We start from the raw sequence: 5,131 nt of genomic DNA, 5'->3' as shown, positions 1-5,131 counted from the left end.
CGCACGCGTCGAACGCACAAAGCGTACTGAACTCACAACTATGTTGTTTATTTCGGGGAGCCTCATTCAACGGCAACATTGGCAACGGCATCGACAACGACAACAACAACAATGACATCGACAACAGCAACGGCAGCAACAGAAGCGTCAGCAACATATTTAAATGTTGCCAGCAACATCACATGTTGACATTCTGCCGCAATTTTCTTTTATTGCTTCCCCTAAATTAAGAAGAGTTTAAATACTGTATTATATTTATTTATTTTAATTTTCAACAATTTACAAAACATATAAATAAAAAAAAAATCATTTAAATTTAAAATAATAAAATAATATTTTAATTTTAATTTTAAATATATGCAACAGCCATCTCCGACCCTATAAAGATTATACATATGTATATTCTTGATACGTGTTAACAGCCATGTTCATCTGTCCATTTATCCGTATCCGTACACCTGGATCTCAGAAACTATGTGAGAGAGAGAGAGAGAGAGAGAGAGAGAGATAGTTTTTTTTGCAGCTCTTGTTATTGTTGCACGCAGATGAGGCTTGTTTGCAAAATCAAAAAATCTAATGGAGTGTAATTTTGTAACAATAATAACCACAGTATTTAAGCTTCCTGACGAAGAATATACTCATATCTGCTCTGGTTGAAAATCTGGTATGTTTAGTACTCTTTGGTATATTTTGAATATACTATATGTAGAAGTAAATCAATATAACAAATTATTAAGGTATTACCGCACTCAAAAAATAAATTTTTACATTTTTCCCCATCAAATCACAATTGATTAAAATTAAATAAATTAATACCAAGTAACCGAACTTTTAGCACATCATCTATAATTGATATGATAGTATTTTGGTTCATAGTTTTCTGAATAGTTATCATATTTAATTAGTAATCTTTTTATTCAAAAATGTACATTTATTGTATTATATCAAATATTGTCCCTTTTGAAATAAACTTGCAATAAATTCTTATTATATTCCGATAACCAACTTCACATTTTCGAACTTATTACTTACTTTATGTAGTTAGTAAATTGAACAAATTTTTATATTTTTTTTAGTAAATTAGATTGTTAAATATTAAAATATTTTATTTGTATACGAAAGATTAGTGGCAGCAGGCAAGCAGAATAGTATTTCAAGTTGGCGCGTTGCTTGCCACATGTTGCAGAGTCTGCGCATTTGAGAATTTTCATGCCGGCAGCTGCCTTGTGTCGTACATGTTTGTGGTCCTTTAACGAAGTGTGCTTAATGCAAGATTTACGCCTCCATTCATTGAATGGCCATGACCACCTGTTGAATCTGCCCCAGTGTTGCACCTTTGTCACACCCCTCTTATCCAGCACTTGGTTACTCTAGCAACAATGAAAACTTTTTATGACCCTCGCAGCTAAAGTTCAGTTTTTACTTCAGTTTTTTGTTGTAGACATTCGAAAGCTGCTTAAAACAAATTAAATGAAAATTTGGTTTATTTTTAGGAAAATGTTTTTATCTTTTTTTTTTGTTTGGGCGCTTGCTGAGAAATGCGCCAATTTAGAGGGAATTATCATCTATTCTGAAATTGTATTTAACTAATTTTGTGTCAAACTAAAGCAAAAACAGCGGTCCGAATTTGTTTCCATGTGAAAAATGTCATATGAATGACAGCAGATAATTGAAACATATTAGTTTGCTGGCCTTTGTAATTGTTGCTATGCGGAAAATAAACAAATGGAATATTTGGGCATTCAATGAAAATTACCAAATTATTCTGTCATTGACTAAACTTTAACGATGTCAATATAATTTTAGAAATATTTATTTTTGGCTTGTTGAATGTAGTGCAAAAAACATAAAATGAAATGATTGTTAACGTCTTGTTTTATTTGTTTTTATTATAGTTATTTATTAATTTTATTATTTCATTCATACTATTATTCTAATGCGGAATATGTGCTTTCATATTTGTATTAATTTATTTCCTGAATAATCATTTTCTTCATAATATTATTTTAATGCTGTGCTTTTCTTTAATTCATAGTTATAAATCTATATGCTATCAGCAAGTTATGCTATATTCAATCTTTTACAGATTACTCTTTCATTGAGAACAGGTATTAAAAATGCTTGAGTATAATTATAAACTTCAACGGATCGTTTATTTGCGGTTGCCTGTTGTAATTTTCGCATTTCGTCGACGGCACATAACTTGCAACTCGCGACCATGCGACAATGGATAGCTGCAAATGGTTTGAGCATTATGCATAAATTTCCCTTAATTAAAAGCGCCGCAAATTGCAAGAGATAGTCGCGAGCTGCGAGTTGGGAGCTGCGAACTCTGAACTCTGGATTTTAATGCAGGTCCAATATAAAATATGCGTGTCGGTAATTTGAGGAATGCAGCATGTGGCATAATCGTAAATTTCCAGATGCCTGCTATGCTGAGTAGTTTTGTGTAGTAACATTCACATACACACACACACACACACCCACACACACACTACGAAGAGCGGCCATCACCCGCGCAACGGAAACGGAAGTTGCAGCAAATGGCGAGCAATGGGCCGCACATTAGGAGCGAATAAAAGGGAGAGAAGGACAAAGAACTGAGTGTCCTTGTAACATGAGCTCTGACCGTGCGGCACAAAGGACAAATGCAACGACAACTAGGACCTCTCTCCATATTGCCTCGCCAGGCATTTGGGCTTTGCATGGAGTGCAAAATATTTACACACATACTAAATCAGTTAAGTGACTGTGTCTGTGTGTCTGTGCTTGTGTGTGTGTGTTAACTTTAACTCCACAAGGACATGTACTGGTTCTTGCTTGTCGTCTGAAGCGTTTGGTTCAAGTTGTCCTCTCCTCTGAAGTGACCGACCACAACTGACCTGGTGACTCTGAAATTAAACACTTAGAGATCACTTCAAAAATCTACGTGAAATTACGATTACTTACTTATCTTTGACGTGAGTGCTTCAGCAAAGTTTTGGGCGTAATTTATTAAGTAAACTCAACAAGAAATTATTGCAATGTAATAATAAATAAATTTATTTATTTTATCAATGACTAACTAAATATAAACAACTATTATAAATCAATAATCGTTTTGTATTAACAATATATTCCGTTTCTATTAAAAATAAAAATAAATTAATTGATCATTTTTAAATGAATAACTAAATATAATCAATAAGTACTTTATAATAAGCTAAAAATTGTTTTGTATGAACCGTTGAACTAAGAAATAATTATCAAGAAATAGGTGCTAGAAATCTATCTATTATAAGATATATTTATATATAAATAGCAAATATTATATATCTTCATCTTCGACACATAAGTAAATTATATTTTTATTTATTGTATTAGTCTCTTTATGCAACTTATTGTGTACTTTATTTGTATCTGTAACTCAGGAAAAACTCCAAATGCTTAACTATAAAACGTGTCATTTTCATTTTCGAATAGATTTACATGGAATGGGAAAGCTAAACAACTATGGGAGGGAATTTCTCGCTCTTGAAGAAAATTTGTGAATAATTTAAATTACGTCATTCAAAAGCTGGAAAACTTAGAGCTTGACAACTCAAAGACGTCGTGTGTTTAAGCAATTGAGCACATATGTATGTATGTACATGTATGAGTAACAGGTTTTCTCTATTTTCTATGTATGTATAATTAATAACAATTAAATTACGTGTTCATAAAGTAGATTCAGCATTAACTTATCTAACACATATACATATTCTATTTCTTCATACATGGAATAAACCGTGATCCGTGTTTCTTTCCGTGTATCCAATGGTGGAGCCCAAAAAGGAAATCGAGACTATGGCCACAATAATTCTCTTTGTGCCGTGAGAATTGGGAGCAAGCACACAGCTGCCTTCAACTGAGTCGTTCTCATGTCTACGTGTGTAACCGTGAGCACATTTACATTTCGAGTATCCATTCGATTCCTCAAACTCATCGCAGGGAACACATGATTTTGTCTCGTTGCGGTGGAAGTTTTGAAAACATATGCACTTCTTCTTCTTGGAACACCATCTCTCATTTCGATTGGGGCAGTGAACACATTCGTTTTTGTCATTGCGCTTGAAGCCATCGCTGCAGCTAGTGCACCTGCCGAATGTGTCTGCCACATAGGCAATGCCACAGTCACACGTGCCCTCTAGGGGCGCTGCCGAGAGTGTCCAACAATGTGGCTTCTCTTCGAAGTCCTTGGGTGGCGCGACGTCTTCGTGATCACCACAGATTGGTGCAACCTTAGCTTCACTACGCTGCAGTGCAACAAGTAGTATCAACACATGCAACACAATCAGCTTCACAACATTTCGCATTACTGATAAGATCTTAGCGAGCGAATTAATGACGACACATCTAATGCAAACCACAATTCAACTGATACTGACTACTCAACTGAATGACAAAACAGAATAAATAGAATATAAAAAATGTGAGAGAGAGAGAGAGCGCTGCTCCCTGACGCTGATGATATAGCGAGAGAAATGCTCGTAATAGAACTTCAACCACGTGCTTTGCATTGTGCGATTTCCAAGCTTGCGAGAATATGCATGCATTCATTATTTTGTGTGTGTATTGTATTTCTATTTTATCTTGAGTCTTCCGTAGACACACATTTGTTCTCGATCTCGTACAGATTTTTAAAAATCTTTTTTTACAATATTATAATAAAATATTTGTTATCGGATATATCAATGTGAAGTACTGAAAATATGTACTTCTGTATATTGAATTTACATTATCTCGTCCATTATTGAAATTTCCCTGTTTTTTTCTATGCGCATTTGAACATCGCTCTCAAAATGTAGCGCCGCACAGAAAAGACTTATATTATATATACAATAGTATGTAGGTCTTATGTGATAAAAAAAATCTACATTACTTTTCATTTACAAAATAAGATAAAAAAAAATATTCAAATCTAATTTTTTATCGCGAATAATAGAGAAAATAGAGTTCTAAAAACCAGGAAAAAATTAAGTTTGCGAATTTTTGGATTTAAAAACAATTGCGGAAGTAAGATTGCAACATAAAATAAAATATATCTATCTGGCAATAAAACACGATATAAACTTTATATCAAAGGGCTTAAATAAAAAAAAACTGAAAATAT

The sequence above is a fragment of the Drosophila nasuta genome, chromosome 2L (genome assembly GCF_023558535.2).
Source record: "Drosophila nasuta strain 15112-1781.00 chromosome 2L, ASM2355853v1, whole genome shotgun sequence".
NCBI lineage: Eukaryota > Metazoa > Arthropoda > Insecta > Diptera > Drosophilidae > Drosophila > Drosophila nasuta.
Note: the sequence above shows the minus strand (reverse complement) of the source record.